The sequence below is a fragment of the Triturus cristatus genome, chromosome 6, assembly GCF_964204655.1.
Source record: "Triturus cristatus chromosome 6, aTriCri1.1, whole genome shotgun sequence".
In the NCBI taxonomy this organism is placed as follows: Eukaryota; Metazoa; Chordata; class Amphibia; order Caudata; family Salamandridae; genus Triturus; species Triturus cristatus.
Window position 1 is genome coordinate 775,171,813 of NC_140589.1, and position 22,276 is coordinate 775,194,088.

The 22,276-nt window shown below is 52.5% G+C and overlaps 1 protein-coding gene across 1 annotated transcript in view; it reads left to right on the top strand.

The window, feature by feature from the left end:
* Positions 1 to 22,276, top strand: part of LOC146817854 (amine sulfotransferase-like) — a 286,462-nt gene that overhangs the window by 62,955 nt on the left and 201,231 nt on the right. The window lies entirely within an intron of this gene.

Here is a 22,276-nt window from a genome sequence, read left to right on the forward strand (position 1 = left end):
CCTCCTTGATATTTTTTTTCAGAATTGTCTTTCCTAAGGAGGTAGAATCAGAGAGAGGTACAAATTTATGTCTGCATACTTGAAACACGTGGGCTGAATGTGGGGTGACCTGTAGGTTCACTACACCATACCATCCTCAGACAAGTGGGCTTGTCAAATGATTTAACAAGACCCTAAAATGCATGATTGGTGGATTCCCTGAAAAACTCAGGAGGAGATGGGATGTTTTACTACCTTGTCTGCTTTTTGCTTACAGAGAGGTGCCACAAAAGGGAGTAGGGTTTACCCCCTTTGAACCTTTGTTTGGACATCCTGTAAGAGGACCTGTCCGTCTTGTCAAGGAAGGATGGGAAAGACTCCTCTAAGAACCAAAACAAGACATTGTGGATTATGTGCTTGGCCTTTGTTCAAGGATGGCTAAGTCCATTAAGAAAAAAAGAAAAACAAAACCTTGAGGCCAGCCAAGAGCTCCAGAAACTCTGGTATGGTGCAATTCCAACGAGCGCAGATGGTATGTTTTTTGATGCCTGTGGCCCCTAGGGCCCTTCAGGACAAATGGACTGGGCCCATCCCTATCCTTGAAATACAAGGGGAGGTCACCTATTTAGATGACCTTGGCAAGTGTAAAAACCCCAAGAGGGTAATACATGTAAATCGCCTAAAACCCTACAATGACAGGGCTCATGTGACCATGTTTATGGTTACAGATGCGGAACAGGAGGCAGAGAGTGAGACACTCTCTGATCTCCTTTCCCACGTAGTGAGGACAGGGTTTTGCCTGCACACATTGCTATGTTAGCATAAGCGATTTAGGGGCCGATTCCGATCCTGGATAAACCGGGTACGAACCGTCGAACGGAGCGTTTTCTCCGTCCGACTCGTACCCGGTCGAAAAACCATACAAACATGCAAGTACGATTCGTACGCAAACACCGTTTGCGTACGAATCGTAAAAAACACCGACCGAACAAAAAATACCCACAATTCCGATCCGGGACACCTCGGACGTGACGTCCGGACGGAGTCAGGCAGCGTTTCACGAACCAGCAAGTACGATTCGTACAGACGTCACTCCGCACGGACAATATTTTACGGGAGCCAAAAACGGGAAATCAGGACGACACGCACAAGGAGCACCTGTACGCGACGGACAGCCATGGACCCAAACCTACGTGTCATCCCGGCCCTCATTGCAGTCCACCTGGCATACAGGAACCGACGCAGATGCCGCAGAAGGTCAGAACAACACCCAGGGTCAAAGGAAGGGGGGCAGGGGCAGGAAACATGACCCCCACCCAAGTCCAAAATCAAACATGCCCTGTACATACCTGACCCACAGGGCCTGGTCACTTCGGGGGTGGGGGCGTCTCCACCAAGGCCTGCGTCCGCCACAACGGAAGTCATCATGGACGCGAACCGGCATCACAACAATTGTGGTACGCACCGTACCCACGCCTCAAGAACGTGGGTACGAGTCGTACCACGCCCACCCCTACGTCACCCCAACAATGGGGGTACGGCCTGTACCCACGCCTTAAGAGCGTGGGTACGGGTCGTACCACGCCCACCCCTACGTCACCCCAACAATGGTGGTACGGCCCGTACCCACGCTCCAAAGGCATGGGTACGGGCCGTAGCGCCATTGTTGGGGTGACGTAGGGGTGGGCATGGTACGACCCGCATCCCACGCTCTCAAGGCTTTGGTACGGGCCGTACCGTCATTGTTGGGGTGACGTAGGGGTGTCCGTGGTACGACCCGTACCCACGCTCCTAAGGCATGGGTACGGGCCGTACCACCATTGTTGGGGTGACGTAGGGGTGTCCGTGGTATGACCCGTACCCACGCTCACAAGGCATGGGTATGGGCCGTACCGCCATTGTTGGAGTGACGTCGGGGTGTCCGTGGTACGACCCGTACCCACGTTCTTAAGGCGTTGGTACGGGCCGTCCCGCCATTGTTGGGGTGCCGTAGGGGTATGGCCCGTACCCACGCCTTAAGGGCGTGGGTACGGGTCATACCACGGACACCCCTACGTCACCCCAACAATGGCGGGATGGCCCGTACCCACGCCTTAGGAGCGTGGGTATGGGTCGTACCACGGACACCCCGACATCACCCCAACAATGGCGGTATGGCCCATACCCATACCTTGTGAGTGTGGGTACGGGTCGTACCACGCCAGTCGACAGACACATAGGGGTGTGTGGCCATCAGCCCCAGCAGTGCCCAGACATAGGAGGGCTGGGTGCAGAGTCCTCCCAGCAGTGCCCAGACATAGGAGGGGTGGGTGCAGAGTCCCCCCAGCAGTGCCCAGACATAGGAGGGGTGGGTGCCTATCACTCCCAGCAGTGCCCAGACATAGGAGGGGTGGGTGCAGAGTCCTCCCAGCAGTGCCCAGACATATGAGGGGTGGGTGCAGAGTCCCCCAGCAGTGCCCAGACATAGGAGGGGTGGGTGCCTATCACTCCCAGCAGTGCCCAGACATAGGAGGGGTGGGTGCCTATCACTCCCAGCAGTGCCCATACATAGGAGGGGAGGGTGCCTATCACTCCCAGCAGTGCCCAGACATAGGAGGGGTGGGTGCAGAGTCCTCCCAGCAGTGCCCAGACATAGAGGGAGGTGGGTGCAGAGTCCTCCTAGCAGTGCCCAGACATAGGAGGGGTGGGTGCAGAGTCCCCCCAGCAGTGCCCAGACATATGAGGGGTGGGTGCAGAGTCCTCCCAGCAGTGCCCAGACATAGGAGGGGTGGGTGCAGAGTCCTCCCAGCAGTGCCCAGACATAGGAGGGGTGGGTGCAGAGCCCCCCCCAGCAGTGCCCAGACGTAGGAGGGGTGGGTGCAGAGTCCTCCCAGCAGTGCCCAGACATATGAGGGGTGGGTGCCTATCACACCCAGCAGTGCCCAGGCAAATGACACATGCATACCCACCCCTGGTGCTGGCAGCACAATACACACAATGAGAGCATGCAACAAGACTGTATACTCATGTGCCACCCTACTAAACTAAGAGACCCAAAGGGAACACACACTGTCACGCACATTCCAGGACTGATAGGAATGTACAGGTGCTGGGGCAGCCAACAAGTTGTTGCCTCCCATGGAAGGAAAAGGGTGGAGTACCCACAGATACAATGCCCACAATTGTCAGTCAGGTGACCAAAGACCCTGGAGAACACGTAACATGTGTGCGAGGCTGGGAGTACACACATGCATAGGGCGTAAAAGGGAACATGTCCACATGAAGTCATGTCAATATACTCCATACACTAGTACAGTGACCACCAAGGATGCCACAAATGATGCAGGTGGAGACATTGCTGAGCAGGCCTGGCCAAAGTTGAAGGGATCCGTCACACATCCAGGATATGTAGACACAGCTCAGCACTACAATTGGGAAACAGCCTGCAGGGAAGATGTCAGGGTCCACAGAGGAAGGAACACACCATGGGACAATATCACCATACAGTAAGAGCACATGTGATCAAAGATTATTTGCAGAGCCCTTGTGATGGCACACAGATATCAGGGTCCACCCCATGAGTAGCACACTACAACATTTCCCAGACACCTAACACATTATCACCACCCCAAATCATGGAGCAGCACCACCAACAGCAAGTCCAGGAAAGCATTAGTGTGCAAAAGAAAAAAACAATGCTTTATTCAGCAGAATACAATATTTTCAAAATGAATGTCCAGAATATAGAGGGCCCATGGGGCGTGGCTTGGAGGCCGATGGGGAAGGACGCGTGAGCTGTGAGCTCCACATCCAGCCCGGCCATTATCCTGTTTCTTGATGCCCCGGGCCCCCTGTGAGCCTTCCGGGGGCCGGGCCCGGACACTCCTGACTCCCGCCGCGGTACCGTGACGGGTGGGGGCCGCCGCGGCTGAGCTGGCTCTGGCGCGAGATTGACGACGCCGGCGGCCGCCGGCCATCTTGGGCGGCCTGCTGGAGGAGAGGGATCCCCGGAGGTGGCGTGCCTGAGGCGCCGACCGGAAGTGTGAGGCGGCCGGCGGAGGAAACCGGAAGTAGCGGGTCGGCGGCTGCACGGCGGTGGTGGCCTCTTCTGCTCGCTAGCGGAGACCGGGCGCTGGGAGTGCATTGTCTGCCTGTGGAGGGCCCCCGGCTCGCAGGACGTGGCAGGCGGTCCCGGGGCGCGGCACCTGCTGCTGAGATCGCCGTGAGGGGCGCGATTGGAGCCACGGCGGAGGATACGTGGGGGTGCCTTGGGACGGCGTGAGGTGGTCAGCTGGAGCCCTGGGAAGCGGTGGTGGAGCCCCCTGGAGAGCCGTGGACCCGCGATCGAAGAGGACCGGCTTCCTTGCCCGAGAGTGGAGTGGTGGGCGGGCCGCCCCCCCCCCGGCCCTTGTCCCAGGTCGGCGGGACTATCCTGGTGGTGAGCGGAGGCCCCGTGATTGTGGTGAGCGCTGACGGGGAGCGGAGTGGGGCCGCTTTGTTGCCGTAACCGGAGGCTGAGAGGCTGGGGGGCTCGCCTGACGCAGTGTAGGCTGCCGAGAACTGGGAGCAGCGGGGCCCCGGACGAGCCGCCCTAGAGTACTTGGGGAGCGATGGGGAAGACGCGCCCGAAGCAGGGTGCCGCCGCTGCGGCCCCGACCGGGGATGCCCTCGGTGAGAGCGATGGAATTGGGGCCGGGGACCTAGCTGGGGGCCTACAGCAACAGCAGCTCGACCAGATCCTCCGGGCCATCTCGGACACACGTATTGCGCTTCAACATGACATAGCGCAGGTCTCCACGGACTTGGGGTTGCTCCGGGGGGACCACCGGAAGCTGGTCGACTGGGTCAAGCAGACGGAGGTCGCGCTCGAGCAGTTGGCGCTGGCCCAGAAGGCCTCGGAGGCCACCATGGACGACCTGAAACGGAGGGTGCTGCTGTTGGAGAAGAGGGCTGAGGATGCGGAAGGACGTAATCGCCGCAATAACATACGGGTGGTGGGACTGCCGGAAAAGATTGAAGGGAACGATATGTTGGTATATTTGGAGACTTGGTTGCGAGAAGTGGTTGCTCCGGAGGGGCTCACGCCGTTCTACACGCTGGAGCGGGCACACAGGGTTCCGGCTCGTCCTTTGGATCCTGGTAGACCACCGCGTCCGGTGGTTGCACGTCTTCTGCACTTCAAGGACAGGGACATTATACTCCAGAGGGCCAGGACACAGGGCCCCTACCGGGTGGAAAACGCATCAGTCTCTATCTATCCGGATTACCCCTTCGAGGTCCAGCGACAGCGGACATCGTTCCTGGCGGTCAAAAAAGCCCTCAGGGATGAAGGTATCCAATACGCACTGTTGTTCCCTGCGCGCCTGCGGATCATACAGGACGGTAAGACATTCTTTTTCAACGACCCCGAGGCTGCATGGAGTTGGTTGGAGGCGAACCGGCCCGGAGCGGGAGCCAGTGCCGCAGGCGGGGTACCCCGGAGGTCTTCGCCGAAGCCTCGTCGGGGTCGGCGGGCCAGGCCTCGGCTGGCTGGGAGGAGCTCCCCCCTGGCGTCTCAGACAGAGTTGGAGCAGAAAGCGGCGCTGCAGGCGGTCTCTGCTATCTCTGGAGCAGTGGTGGTGGCCGGGGATGTGGGCTCGGGCTCACCCAGGGGCTCAGGCACTCCACGCAGTGACGAGACGGACGACGAAGCGGCGGGGCTGCCCTATGTCACGCCGGGGACGGCGGATGGCATGTTGGACACCTGAACTATTCCTGGCATGCCATTGACAGTAAGGGGGCTAGCTGGGAGCCAGAGTGGGATACAGCTGTACTATTGCCTCTACGCTGCGGGGTGGGGGCTGCGGCGGACCTACAGGGGACTGCTGGTTTCTCTGTGATTGCGGGGGCGGGGGTGGGCTGGGGTGGGTGCACCGGGGGCGAGGAGGGCCCGGGGAGACATGGTGGAGCCTGGGCTAGGATTCTTGTTGCGAACACCTTTGATACCCACTCGGCCCCGGCCTACCTCCTCTTACTCACACTTGTTGTGAGGCTCTGGTGACTACCAGAGAACTTGGTTAGTAGTACGGTATTTGGATGGGTGACTACCGTTGGGAGCCTGTTCTGGGGGTGGGTGGGATGGGGGTTTGTTGGGGAGTTCAGGGGAATCGGGGCAATGTCAGTGTGCCTAGGAGGGGGTGTGATTTACTGGTAAAGGTTGGAAGCTGTGATGACCTCCCCTCCTGAGTTGAAGTATCTTACTTGGAATGTGAGGGGGCTCACCTCTATGACGAAGCGCTGCAAGGTCCACGCTTACTTAGTGCGCAGGGGAGTGCACGTGGCCTTTCTGCAGGAGACCCACTTGGATCGGACGGAGGGGCGGGCCCTTCAGAGCCACTGGCGGGGCCAGTTGTTTTATACCACCTATTCCAGGTTTGCACGGGGTGCCCTTATCTGGGTCAGAGCGGGTCTTCCCTTTCAGCCCCTTGGCACGCAGGTGGATCCGGAGGGGCGATTTGTGGCAGTGCGGGGTCGGCTGGATGGGCGGGACGTAACGCTATGTAGTCTTTATGCCCCGAATATAGAGCAGGCGGCCTTTTTTACGCGCGTATCGGGCGCTTTAGCAGAGTATTTACAGGGGCCGATTATACTGGGGGGCGACTTTAACTGCATCACCGATGTCTGTCTGGATCGTTCTCGCCCACCCTTGGCCCAATCAGTGGTACATCGGGCGGCTAGGAGTAGGCTGGGCTGGCAAAATGCGTGGGGGCTGGTGGACACGTGGCGGTAGCACCACCCCCTGGAGCGGGACTATTCCTTTTATTCTACCCCACATGACCTACATGTGCGCCTGGATGGCATATTGTGTTCCCCGGGGGTACAGGTTCTGACTCGCCATAGTGAATATCTGGCAAAAACCATATCGGACCACAACCCCTGTTTAGTTATCATACGCTGGAGCAGGCAACGTCAGTCGATACCCACCTGGCGTCTGAATCCGCGGATGCTGGAAGACTCTGTCTTCCAGGCGGAAGTCCAAGATGGGATAACACATTATTTTGCAGAAAACGCCAGGACGGCCTCACAGAGGGCATGGGAATGGGATTCGTTCAAGGCGTTCATTAGAGGGATCTACATTTCCTCCACCTCCGGGGTCCGGAAGGCGCTCTTGAAGGACGTGGAGAGAGCGGACACAGCGCTGCGCACTTCGGAACGGGCACATCACTCGGGGGAGCAATCTCTTGAAGAGGTGGCCGCAGCTCGCGAGCACGTGGCGGTGCAAGTGGAGCGGCTCCGCTGTTTTGACTATAAGACGTACCTCACTAGGGCGCATGCGGAGAGGGACAAAGTCGGGTCGCTCCTAGCCTGGTTGGCGAACCCGGCGGTGCGTGGCACCCCCATACTTTCGTTGGCTACCGGGGAGGGGTCTATGGTGTTCTCACAGAGTGAGATTAATGATCAGTTTTTGACATATTACACCGCCCTTTATACCAATACCATGCAGGATGCCCCTGGGGAATTGGAGGATTTCCTGGTCGCCGCGCGATTACCGCGACTAGCGCCCACTCTCGGGGAGGCGCTGGGGGGCGACATCTCGCTTGGCGAGATTCGGACGGCGATCAAACATATGGCGCATAGGAAGACCCCGGGGACCGATGGGCTTCCCGTGGAGTTTTACGCGGCCTATGTGGACCTATTTGCCCCACAGTTGCAGTCAGTCTATAGGGAGGCTTGGACAGCGGGTGATTTGCCCGCCACTGCAAGAGAAGCGTTGATTATACCGCTCCTGAAAAAAGGAGGGGACCCGGGCGCCCTGACGGCTTACCGTCCGCTCTCCATGCTGACAGTGGACTATAAGATTCTGAGCAAAATTCTGGCTACGCGCCTCTTGGCACACATGCCCACCCTGATTCACCCCGACCAGGCTGGGTTTATTCTGCGCCGGAACACGTCGACGTGTATCCGGAGATTGTTGCGGGTCATGGAAGTGGACTGCATGGACCACCCAGCCGCCTTGACCCTTTCGGTTGACATGGAGAAGTCCTTCGATAGTGTGGAATGGCCGTATCTGTTTAGGGTCTTGCAGGAGTTTGGCCTGGGGGATGGATTTGTGCGCTGGACGAGGCTGCTCTATACCAATTCGGTGGCTAGGGTGCGAACGGGGACTACGATCTCGGCTCCCTATCCCGTATGTCGGGGAACGAGGCAGGGCTGCTCGTTATCGCCGCTGTTGTTGGCTCTGGCGATCGAGCCTCTGGCGGCCCATGCTCGGATGGGACGCGCGTATGCTGGGCTGCTATTGCGGGGGGAGACCCATTATATCTCCCTCTACGCGGACGATTTATTGCTTTTCCTGGCTGACGAGGAGGGGGCCCTCCGGGGCGCTAGGGTGCTTCTGGAGGACTTTGGGCGCCTCTCGGGCCTAAGGGTCAACTGGGACAAGACTTGTGTCTACCCCGTTTCTCAGTGGGAGCGGTTCCCCACCTTCCTGGGGACGATCCGCTGCGAGGATAGCTGTCTGCCGTATTTGGGAGTACGCGTTTACCGCACCCAGCGTGACCTGTTGGAGGGGAACGTGAGGAGAGCGATCGCGGGCCTGGCGGGCAGTATCGGATTCTGGAGCACTCTCCCACTTTCGGTAGCCGGGCGGGTGGCGCTGCTGAAGATGGTGGCGCTCCCACGCCTGCTGTATTTTTTCCGCACGCTCCCGGTTTGGGTGCCGGCTTCACTATTCCGCAAACTTACGGCCATGATCACGGGCTTTATCTGGGGGGCTGGCAGGCGGCGGGTGGCGCTAGCCACGCTGCGAAGGCCCAGGGCCGAGGGAGGGCTCGCAGTACCCGATTTTGAGTGGTACTATTTGGCTGCCCAGCTGCAGTGGCTCACGCAGGCAGTGGCTCGGGAATTCAGAGGCCCCGAGGGTCCGCAGGGCAGAATGATCCCGCGACACGTGCTCTCCTTTATCGTTTTCCAACAGCGGCTCGAGCTGTCACAACTAACGCTCGAAGAGCACACGCTCCGGCTGTGTGGGAACCGGAGCCTGCGGAGGGCTGGCATTGCTCCCCCCTACGCCCCGGAGATCCCCTTGGGTATGTGCACGTCCCTCCCCCACGGCGGGGACTGGTCGGGGCTGGCCCACTGGGAAGACCTAGGACTACAGATGGTGGGGGACCTATATCTGAATGGTGAGCTTCAGCCATTCCAGGGGCTGCAGGACTCCTTTGGGATCCCGAGGGGCGACTATCTCCTCCACGCGGCCTTGGTGGCGGTGTTGCAAAAGCACTGGAACGCGGGCCTCTCGGAACCGCGGACGGCGGCTGGCTGTCAGTATGTGGTCATGGCGGCGGGCACACTCAAGGCCATTACCTGCCTCTATCAGAGAATGGCCACGGAACATCTGGCTCCTTTGACTGCACTGAGGGATAAGTGGGAGACTGATATCGGGAAACCTATCCCGGAGCTGACGTGGCCTAAGTTGCAGAGACGGGCATGGAAGAGTACGCGTAATGCCCGGTTTCAGCTGGTGCTGTATTTCACCCTGCATAGGGCATACCTGATGCCAGCTAAATTGTTTCAGTACTTTGGGGGGCCCACACCACAATGCCCTCGTTGTGGGGAGGAGGGGGCTGACTTTAAGCACATGTTTTGGTCCTGTGATGCTTTAAGCTGCTACTGGGAGGGGGTTTTCGGCTGCCTGGCCCAAGTGACGGAGCGGGACCTGCGGGTGGAGATGGGAGTTTGTTTGTTGCTGTGGTTCCCACACACGCCGCGCACGAAAACCACGAGCAAGTTTTGCGATCTGGGGTTGGTGGTGGCCAAAAGAGAAATTACCCTCCACTGGAAGTCCAAGATGGGTCCCAGCTTCACGAGGTGGAGAACGACCTTTACCAAGTGGGCGAGTAGCGAGGGCACGCTCCGGCTGCAGCTTGCGCTTCGGGGAAGTGATGACAAGGCTCTGGCCTTGGCCCGGGCATGGGAAGCGCTAGTGGTAGACCTCCAGGGGTGGGGACTAGAGGAGGAGGGGGACCCTGAGGCACTGGAACACCCGGCAGGAACCTAGGGGTGAGGAGAGGCTAGCTGATTTGATCATGGGGGCCAGGGGCTTTCCCTTTCCTTTTCCTTTCTGCTGGGGGCCTGATTGTGGTGGTGGGGGGGGGGTTCGTGGCTCCTAACACAGCTACCTCTGAAAGAGGTTTATCCTGGTATCGGGCGTCTCGGCACACTGCCATGTGGGAGGGGGGGGTGAGTTCGTTTTGGGGAAGGTTTGGGGACAGTGCATTGGTAGTTGGAAGTGGCCCGGATTGAACTTGGACATAGCACTATTTGCCGATGGCGGCCACTGACCTGATTTACATTGTGTATGTCATTTGTGATTGAGTAATGCAATAAAAATTGTTTTTGCAGAATATAGAGGGCCCATAGGCCAGGCCATGTGAATAGGCCTGGTGGGGGACACTTGGAGACGTGTCTCCCCTAGCTTGCCTGCACAGTTCACTGTTCCATTTCAACCACAGAAGGGGGGGCATCATGGGGGGGGGAGGACCAGGCACCGCAGGGACAGGAGGGGCAATGGTAGGTGTTGTGGGTGCAGGGACGGACGACTCCACCACAAGGGGTGGGGCAGCGACAAAGGTGGATTCCAGCACGGCGCTACACACTACTGCCAGGTCGCCCAGCGTCTCCCCTGCACCCGAATGAACCACAGGCCCCAAGGAGGGGGGGGGGTTGGAGGGATGGGTTGCAGCGCTCCCGGGGGGGTGTGGACAGGGGGGGGAGACTCTACTCCTGTGGCCTGGCACTGCCTCCACCGCTTGCGGGTTGGTGCCACACTGGGGCTGAGGGACACAGTGGCCACCAAGGACTCATTCGGTGACAGTTGGCCAGGAGAGCTAAGGGGAGTGGTTTTGGAGGAAGTGGGTCTTGAGGAATGTGGACTCCCACTCTGGCTGCGTGCCTGCTGTTTGCCCCCAGACCCAGTGGGTGTGCCTACTTCCCCCTGTGGGTGCGTGACTGGAGGAGTGTGCTTTGCCTTCCCTGGTGGTGTGCTGCCTGTGTCTGGTGGGGTGCGTGCATGGGGACGTCTGGGTGTGCGTGGGACAGGCATGGGAGTAGGAAGTGTGGATGGTGCAGGGGTGGGGGGGACGGAGCGCTGCTGGAGATCCACTGCTGCAGTCAGTGAGGAATCTATGGACTTCAGCAACATACATTGATCAGACATTGCTGCTGACATGCCCTCCATGTACGACAACATCTGTGTTAGCAGTCTGGTGTGCTCATGGAGGACAGTAAGCATCAATGCCTGACCAACCTGCAACTGCTGCTGAATGTCCACAGACTCGGCATTGACGGCAGCAGGGGAGACAGGGGCAGGGGGTGCGGTGCCTGGCACGAAGGAGACCTGTTGGCGCCTAGCACAGTGGGAAGGGACCCAAGCAGGTGGGAGGCGGGTGATGGCAATGGAGGGGGCAGCGACAGATGGAGTGCTGCTCTCAGCACTGGGAGCAGCATCCGCCCTCTCAGGGAGCTCAGCCATGGACCCGTCAGTGTCATAGTCGGTGGTGGGACTGGACAGGTCGTCCGCCGCACTCCCCTCTGCCTCCGTGCCACTCGCTGAGACAGACTCGCCAGCACTGGTGGCACCGCTGCTGGATCCCTCCTCAATTTCCGTGCCAGTGTCTCCCTCGGTTTCCCCCGACGCTGCTGTGGGCAAGGTGAAGAGACAGGAAATAATCAGACACCTGTATACATATGACACATGATTCAAAACTACATAGGTCACAGTGCATTGCATGAAAAGCAACATGAGTAACATCAACAATACTACGCACATATGTAGGCCCTGCACCACACAGTTGGTTGACCCACCATGCCACTGAGACACAATGGAGAGCATGACACAACAGCAAAGAACTTTATATCAAATTAAACAGAGGAGCAAGTCTCTGGGGACAGTCGAGTACAGCATCTGGACCACAAACCGTAGCAAAAAAAGGGATGAGCAGGAACCATGTCTTGTAACTTTTGGCACATGCTGCTTAGCAAATACATTAAACCCTGCCCAACATGACTGGGTCACTGCATGTTGAGTGTATGTCCAGACAATCATCACACACAGGCCAGACCTGGCAAGGACACATACGGTTTGGACATGTAGGCCTTTCCCGCACAAACCCCCCCTACCTGAGACAATGTGAGTGACACAGAGGAAGTACTTACACCTCCTACACAGGGATTACTAAAATGCCGTTCAATAAATCCTGAATGTACACAAACTAATCCTTGTGCGCCTGTCCACACATAAAATTGACAAACAACCATCATCAGATAGTTGTACCAAAACACACTGGCACCGGCCACTGTAAGTATGCACAAGCCAAATTGGGTCACCCTGTTTATTGGACACATGTAGCACACTTTACGTATATACACATTAGGCCAGGGTACAATGCCACAGAGCCCAATCTATGCTGCAGACACAGTGAATGTTCACATTGTTGGATGACACACATGATACCTAGGAAAAGGTGCCCCAGGGGACTGTAGTGGCCACACTCCTCCATGGTCCGGGATGGATATGACTGCAACAGAAGCAAACGTCCCTGCACTATGCATATATCTCCCCCTCATGCACATCATGTCTGAGGCCACAACATTGGTCATGCATGCTGTAAGGCAGTACACTTTTCAGACACACTCCTAGGTCGGGACTCAGCATCAGTGCCAACTAACATGGACCCCACATTGACAGAACTGGCCAGGGCACAGGCAAGGTCCCAACACATGTTACACACCACCCCCACACATGATGCTGCAAGCATTGGGCACTTGGATTAACTGGCAGCCTAGATGACCTTGTGCAAGAGTGACTACACACAGACCAGGGAACACGTGTCAAGGAGGGGAAGGGAGGAAGAACAGCACCGGTTTACTTTGGGGAACAGGATATGTACTGCACATATGAACCCTGGCAGTGTATCCATGCAACTGCGCACTTCCAAAAGCTGGTGACACACAACAAACACACATGTACCTACCCCCTTCCTGCTGCTGCTTCTCCGCTAGGCGCCTATCCAAGTCCGGGATGACCACCGCCAGCACACACTTCATCTGGTGGGTCAGACGCCGGTGCCCACGGTTCTTATGGCTCTCTGGTGAGTCCCCCAGCAGGACCCCGGCGATCCTCCTTGTCCAGCACCGGATATCCTGCCAGCGTTTCCTCACCTGGGCCAGGCGCCGCTTCCGACCCTCTACCGTCCTCACGGCACTGACGGCTTCCCTCCAAATCACCCCCTTGGCATAGGGTCCTACCTGTGAGGATGAGAAAGTGAGACCACTTAAATATACATGCAACATGTCACAGAGACAGACATTAGAACAATTTGGCTGGTTTGAAGAGGGCATAGTATGCAGCAGAGTCATTGCACCTTTGTCATAGGGACATTCTCCTCTGGGGAAGGCAAAATGCACTACGTGGCATTGAAAGTACACAGGTGGAATGAAGGGTGCAACACAAACAATGATCATGGCTCACACTGTGAATCACAAGCTACACCACGATTATGTACAGCACCTCAAAGCAGTCACATGCCCCAGGCCACTGACGCAACCTCAGCAGGGTACACAGACACACACAGGCACAGGACAATCACCTGCCATTGGCAACATCGGGTACACACATCACTCTGCACATGTGCCACTAGACTGGGGGGTGTCACAGGTGTGGGGCAGGCTCAGCACATCAGACACACAGCACTGCTCCCTGCTCACATCAGATGGGTAGGGTATATGCATCCCTCATGCAGCTGGGGTGCAACACTCCACATAGACACTCACCCACATGACAGGGGACTTACACACACACTAATGTCCAGGGGACAAACACATCATTTGGACACTCTCAGCACAGGTACACTCAACTCACACACATCTGGGGGTACAGTCACCTGTCACACTGGGGGGACCACAGAATCACATCAGGACTGTAGAAACAACATTCCCAAGAGGATTAGCCAGGCTGAATGTGGTATGCACCATGCAGTGATTGTCACAGTAAGCACTATGCGAGTGAGGATTGCAGACATGCACTACAGCATGCTCTGCATGGGAGACATGAGGCATTCCCCCCCTCCTGGGACCCACTCTAAAGAACATTGCATGTCTGTCACACCTGGACACAATGCCAGAAGTGACAGTCACAAAAAAGGGGCACAGTCTAAGCTAATGGAGTCACCACTCACCTGCACCCCTGGTCTCCCATACAGGCTGTGGTACTGTGGGAGGATCACATCCAGCAGGGCCTGGTTCTCCTCCTGGGTGAATGGCTGGGCCCTCTCTACAGACCTGGACATGGTGCCAGAGGTATCACGAGCAGCAGCAGCAGTGGTGTGGAATGAATGGTTGTGCAGGCAAGTGCTCTCTCATGGGGCCTGGCTGCCTTATATTTGCCTTGCTGGCCTGTTTCATTTACAGGAGTAAAGATCCCTACAGCTGATCCATGTCGGAACAACCGATTCAGAAAGGCTGTCCGAATCCGACATTCTAATCGCTCAGCTGGAAACACGGTCCATAGACCGCTACGATTTGACTCTGACCAACTCGGTTACTCCGAATGCCTTTCTGAACCGAATCGGATTCGGATTAATCGAATGCCATTCGGAGTCTTTCCGAACAACATCGTAATGGACCCCTTAGGTGGCACTCCGAGACCTGAACATCAGTTTTGATGGACAAGAGAAGACTATGACAAAGAAGACCTACTGCAAGAGACCTGAAGCCCTGCTGCAGAAGAAAAAGGCATCAAACCCTGCCTGTGGGTCCAAGGACTTCAACAATCACTGCCTGCCATGTCTTCCTTAACCTGAAAGGACTTCAAGAAGCCCAGAGCCCTGTTGGCTTTCAAGAAATCACCAAGAAGCTTTCTTGCAGTAAAGGTATCACTCCTCTGCACTCCACAAGCACAGATCCTGTGAATTATGGTTTGTTGACTAGCCACTCCCCAATGACCTTGAAACAGCACCAAAGCAAGAAAAGGTACAATAGCTCTCAAGGGGCAGAACTGTCTCCTCACCAAGTTTTGAGACACTAAGATCTACCGGAGGTGAAGCGTACCAATATCCGGGGTACCAGACCCCAAAAGGCAAACACAGAGAAAAAGAGTCCACTCTGAACTCCCAAAGCTAGAAACAAGAACCCATCAAGGGACATTGAGACACCAGAGACCCACTTCCTAAGTGGTCCAGCTGTCCATATATTACGTCTCCAAGCTGCCTGCTCCTGACCACGAGGACCTCAAGATGCACGACGCCCGGCTGACATATTCGCTCTGTACTAGGCCCCACCGGCTCCGGCACCGACTACCCAGCTGTGCTGTTCTGGTCCCCAAGCCCTTGTGACTTCTTTCCTTGATGAAGTCCCATTGGAATTAACTACAAGTCTTCCTGGGCAGTGTGTTTTCAGGTGTCCCCCTTTGTCTTTGCCTAACAGCTTCCAAGACCCTCAGCACTCTGCTCTCGTCAGATCAGAGATGCTCCCAAACTTCTCCTGCTGGAACTTTGGGCCTGGTCTCAACCTAAAATGAGAAGGTGAACTTCGTGAAAGTATTGCCTGATTTTAATGCATTTTTCTGCTTTTTCCCTATTAGTTTCTATGGTGCCTAATTGCGCACAAAAGTGATATATTTTCCGAACTGTGCAAAATCGTAACTCAGAAAGTACTTACCTTAAAACTGGGTTCTGGGTCTTAAAAATTATATAAAAATCAACATTATTTTTAGTAATTGGTCTCTGATTTATTCTTGAGTGTGTGTCTCATTTATTGCCTGTGTGGAGTACAACAAACGCTTAGCACTACCAACTGATACCATTTTGAAGAAAGTGTTGGGCACTTTTTATTACCACTCAAATCTAAACCAATTTGGGGAATGTGTTGGACATTAAAGGGGTGAAGTATTATACCCACTCCAATTTATACCAATATGGGCAAGGTGCTGGAACCTGAACGGGTGACATCTACTATTCTCGCTCCAATCTGAACCAATTTGGAAAATGTATTGGAGACTAAAGGGGAGACTAAAAGGGTGGCATTTACTATTTCCTTTCAAATTTATACCAATTTGGAGAAGGTGTTAGACAGTAAAGCATTGACAGTTACTATTCCCAGTCCAATCTATACCAAAGTTTTGAAGGTGTTGGACAGTAAAGGGTTGACATTTACAATTCTCACTCCAAAATAAATGATTTTGAAGAAAGTGTTGGACACTAAAGGGCTAGCATTTACTATTCAAACTCCAATCCATACCAAATTAGGGAAGTTGTTGGACACTAAAGGGGTGACATTTACTATTCCTACTCCAATCTTAACCAATTTAGGGAAGGTGTTCGGGACATTAAAGGATTGATATTTACTATTCCCACTCCAATCTAAATCAATTTGGTAAAGTGTTGGACATTAAAGGAGTGACATTTCTTACTTCCACTCCAATTTATACACTCTTTGCCGGACACTGTCATATACTATTCTCACTCCAAAACAAACCAATTTGGAAAATATGTTTGGCAGTAAAGTGATGACATTTACTATTCTCTCTCCAACATAAATGATTTTCAAGAAAATGTTGGATACTAAAGGGGTAGCATTTCTTATTCCCACTCCAATCCAAATCAATTTAGAGAAGGTATTGGGCACTAAAGGGGTAACAAGCACTAGTCTCCCTCCAATCTAAACCAATTTGGGGAAGGTGTTAGACACCAAACGGGCGACGTATACTTTTTCCATTCCAATTTTTACCAATTTGGGGAAGGGTTTGAAAACTAAACAGGGGTTACATTCACAATTCCCACTCCAAACTATACTATTTTTGGGAAGGTATTCAATAATAAATGGGCTGCATTTACTTTTCCCGCTCCGATCTATACAATTTTGGGGAAGTTATTGGACACAGTGGTGATATTTACAATTCCCACTCCAATTTATAGCAATTTGGTGAAGATGCTGTATATTAAAGGGATGACAGTTACTATTCCCACTCCAATTTATATCAATTTTAGGAAGGTGTTGGGCACTAAAGGGAATACATTTACTATTCCCACTACAATTTTGACGTCAAAAGCAAGCCCGATCTATGGATTGCTCTGGTCTGCACCACAACGCGTGTGACGTCAAACACCGAGGTCTGAGCCAAAGCGAGAAAGAAAGCTTGGGAAAAAGCTGGGGTAACTGCTGAGTCTGTCCAGCCTGAGTGAATCAGAGAGCTGGGCTGTAGCTGAGTCGGAGGTTGAGAGCAGCGGGGAAAAAAGTCTGATAACCCGTGGTGGCTATCATCAAATGCCCCAGCCACCTCCACTGCCTTGCTGCGCCACTACCCCTGCCTTCACCAGATGGCTGCGGCCAGCTCCTCAGACTCTTATTCCCAACGGAGAAGCAGCCAGGAGCCAGGAGGAGGAGGCTGGAGACAAGGAACAGATAAACAAAAGGGAAGTGCAGCCGGGTGCGGATAAAACCAGAGTCGTGGTACCGCCTCGCTGGGGCAGAAGCAGCCATCAATGGGTGGGTGCCGCTTGCCTCAACAGCAGGACCACACCCTTACACCCTCCTGCAACCAGTGCATGCTATACACATTGCTATCCTGCAGCAGCGGGTAAGGCCAATAGGGAAATTGAGAACATATGAAATCAAAAACTGTAGTTTAGGATTCTGCCTCCAACCGCTGTCACTTGAAAACCATATAAGGGGGCACTTTGGACTTAATTCACCTGGACTTACCTGACTTTTGTTCAGCTCTCGGTCCCCAGGAGAACCCTTGCCTGGTGGAAATCAAAAGCGAGCTTGCGCATGCTCTAAACAGGAGGGTGTGGAGGCACACAGGGGAAATCTCCCTTCTCTTGCATACTGACAATTAAGACGGTATACCATTGTGATTAATGAGTGACTAGTGCATAGCATGAAGTCACATGCAAGGTGGAACTCTCCTCTACCTCCTTTGCCAGATATGCGTGCCTGCGTCTCCCACCACTAAGTCTCTACCTCTATGGCCGGGAGAGAAGTTGTGCAGTAAAAACAAAAATCCAAATTACAAATATCCAAATGGGGAGGCTGCCATCTCATACTACTAACTCAGGAAGAGAGGTGCATGCTCCACCCCCATTATAAGCCACAATCGACAAGCTAGACTCACAAATCGAGAGCTAAAGAAGGGATTATAAAGGTCGGCCAGGAAACTCGGCCAGCACAGCCTCAGCAAGGAGGTCCAGGTGAACAAATGGGCACGTAAGGAGATGGGGATAAGTGAGGAACGGCACGCATGGCAAAAGGCGGTTTGAGTGACTACTGCTTTCATCACATGGAGCAGCCTGTTGCTCATCATTTCTCCTGCTAGTGGCTATTTGTCAGCTCACCAGTACTGAAGCTTAGCCCCATGTGTATGGTTGTACTGGTAGGTAAACCCCATCATTGCCATGTACAAGGTGGCAGGCACCGCGCGCTGCCTGTCACGTTATGCATGGCAATGCACATCATGGGCTTTCAGCATTGCAGTGGGTGATGTTTACAGCACCGCCCGCCGCAATGTTGAAGGCAGGAATGCGCCTGCCAGTGTGGCGGGTGCATCCTAATAGGCCTGGCGGGACCGCCGCACCTCTGGTGGTCGGTCCTGTGTTCCGTTACGGTGGCGGGCGGACTTTCGTAATAGTCCTCTAAATGTCTTTTTATATATTTTTTAAATGTTACCATTTATTATAATTTAAAGTATAATTTCAATATTTACGATAAAAAATATACATTTTGGGCTCATTTCGATGTCAGGCGGACTCTGTCGTGGTCTACCATTTCTCTATGGGAACTTGTGTTACGGCCATCAACCGGCCGTAACACAAGCTCCCATAGAGAAGTGGGAGATTCTGTTAATTAATCCCTGCACCCCGTGGCATGAACCTCAAGGTGCCTGCCACAAGGTGCAGGGATTAACAAGGGGGCACCTCAGGTACCCCCAGGGACCCAAACTTGAGGCCACAAAGAAAAGGGGGCCCAGCTAGGGGCCCCCAAACTTGCTTTTCTGCAGACTTTCCATGTCGGAAAGCCAGGCTTGGAAAGCCTGTCGTAAACCAAGCATCGCAATCCCGACGATCTTGGTTGGAAAGCCTCCAGCCTAAGGTCGGAGGCTTTCCAACTGAGATCATAATAGGCTCCTTAGTGTAATTAATATACACATTCAAAATAATTATAAACTATTATTTAGAAAAGTTAATAATGCAACCATTTATACATTTTACAATATAAGTTTTTATAGCATTAAAATAATTAACATTAGGTTTAAATTAAAGTATTCACTTTTAAAAAATATCTCCATTCTTTTTTCCTGAAAAACCCTACATCCCCATACCCCAAAAAAATTATATACATTATCTCTCCACAATAATTCAAGTAAAAACTAGGGGTTGGCAGAACTCCCAGAGTTTTACTCCGTGGAATTCCACGTAGTTACATAAAACGCTGCATGATTCTGTGGAGTTCTGCCTACCCCTACTATATATATTTGGTTGCCCAACTGAAAGCCAATTTATTGCCCCTTCAAGCTCAGCTACTTACAAAAAACACATTTGCTCTCATTGGCAGCATGCTCCTGCATGGCGAGCTCACAGTTGCGCATTAGCTACTCCAGTTTGTTTGGGCACAGAGAGAGTGAACGAAGCAACCTATGGGGAATGACGTAATAGCTCAAAGCTCACTCATAAAAGGTATCTGTGCCGCCACTTCCTCCTTACTGGGCTGAGATGTATACTTCATTTTATTGGAAGTGCACTTGCACCAGTATAGGACTTTATAAAAAAATGTAACACCATTTGTTATGTTATCACTTAAACTCTGCAATGTGCAACATGAAAAACAATGTTAAAATGTCCAGTAAAAATATTGCACATGTAACACTGAAGGTGACCGGAGCAATGTATCTGCATATAGACACAGGGTTTTCAGTTTGATGCCATTACAGACGTATAAACTATTCTCTGGAGAGATCTGTGACAGGGGCATTAGTTCCACATGCTCCATTTCTCTATGGGAGCCTGTGCTGTGACCGTAAACAGGAAGTAGCACAAGCTTCCACAGAGAAATGTGAGATTTTGTTAATCCCTGCACGGTGCAGGGATTAACAGGCGGGCACCATAGGTGCCCCCTTGGCCTTCAACCAAAGGCTGCAGGGAGAAAGGGGCCCTGCTAGGGGCCTCCAACCATGCTTTCTGATAGGCTTTCAATGTCAGAAAACCCGGCATGTAAAGCCTGTCAGAAACCAAGCATCGTAATCCCAACGGCGGAATCGCCGTCCCTTGGGATTATGTGCTGGTCACTGACTGGCCGACGGGACTGTCTGGTTTCAGTTTCGACTACCTGCACCATCGTAATGAGGCCCTTTGGCTACATTTACTGATGTGCACCCTAATTCGAGATAATTTCAGTAAGCAAAGCAGGGGATGCCAGAGTGAAGGTATGGCACCGAAAGGATCAAGGGTTCCTAACCATCAGCTCTCCTTGTGAGGCAGACTCATTTGTCATCTGGTCATTTGGATCTCGGGTTAAACTTCAGTGCGCCTGCAAAATAAGGTTCTCGCTCACATCAGTACCAAGTGGCATGACAGTCAGTGTGATATTGACTACTGTGGGCATTGCTAAACTCAGCCGCGCAGTAGTTACAGTAGTTTTTGCCAAACTCGAGTGTCAAAAATCTGCAAACTCCACCGGCGGTGCAAAATTTACTGCCCACCACTAACTAAAAACACAAATTTCAGAAATGTCATAATTACTAAATTATCTTACTAAACACGCAAAGAAAAAAAATGTAAACATATAAAATCAAACACACTACAATAAAATATGTACAAAAGACAAATATATTATATACAATGATATTTTCTAATTCAATATTTTTCACAATAATATTAAAAACCATATTTGAATCAATATTCTTATCTTTGATATTCCTGTCAACAATATTACTGACATCCTGTCATTTTTGTATCACAATATTTTTTATTCAATGTTTTGTCCAAACACCTTCTGCCTCGAGCCCACCAGCAAACAGTACAAAAATGAAGTTTGAACAAGCATTATAGGTAATCTTTGTCCACGGAAAAATGACCATGAGGCAGGTTTATTCGATGGAGCTGCTGCGGTAACGCACAGCCACGCGCTTCGTCCCAGTCTTTAAGTGCTCTTACTAGGACGTTCCACATTCTGTGCAACATCTGAGTTACAGCAGATACTACATTACTTCTCCCCTTTGATAACAAAAGAAAACAAACATCTTCTCAATTAAAAAAAACTTGAAATGAAGTGGATATGCTATATAACAGAAGATATGAGGAAAAATGCATATGCTATATACAAGGACGGCAAAACCAAAAATACAAAAAACAAAAAGAATTAAAAAATATATAATGAAATGATCAGAAACTACAACAGGAAATAACATTTGTAAGCACCATGCTGAAAACAAAACATTATGTAATAACTCAGCAAACTCCTCAAAAGAACAGAATGTTTTATAGAGATGTGGTCAAACGCCAGGAACAATGTGACAAATGCCAAGAGGGACTTCTCTCCTTTTTTCTTGGTATGGACACCCTTTTTGATACGTACAACATCCCCTACTTGGATCTGTGGTTCTTTAACTCTCATACGTCTGTCATAGTTTCCCTTCTGTTAGCTTTGGCCAACACAAGATTCCTTTTAACAGTCACATCATGGTCAACAAAGGACACCTCACCGTTAATCCATTTATTCATTCTACTCGGACAGATTTTGGAAAAGTTCAAATGGAGACACCTGAGTAGAACTATGGGGACTAGTTCTATAAAAACAAACCATGGCCCGAACTGCATTAACCTCCACTAATTTGTTAGCAATTGCCCAACGGACACACTGCACCAACACCTTATTCATACTCTCAACCTGTCCATTGCTTTGGGGATGGTACAGTGAATTTTTCAAATGTATGTCATCCCCCAATCTTAGAAAACTGGTCACCTCCTTGTTAACAAACTGCACACCATTGTCTGACAAAAGGAACTGTCGGAAACCTTCGCGCATAAAGATAGTTTTTAAGAAGTCAATGACCGTTTTTGCATTAGAGTCAGACACACATTTTACCTCTGGGCACTTGGAATGCAAGTCCACCAGCACCAAAGCATAATGGCAATGGCTAGGGAAAGCATAACAATGACCCACTAAATCAATTGCCATTTTCTCCCATGCATTTGGGAGGCACTCAATGGGTTGTAAAGGAGGCTTCCTTATAACAAATGTTTTTTCGGCAGAAGCACAAATGGCACATCAGCCAACAAACTCATCA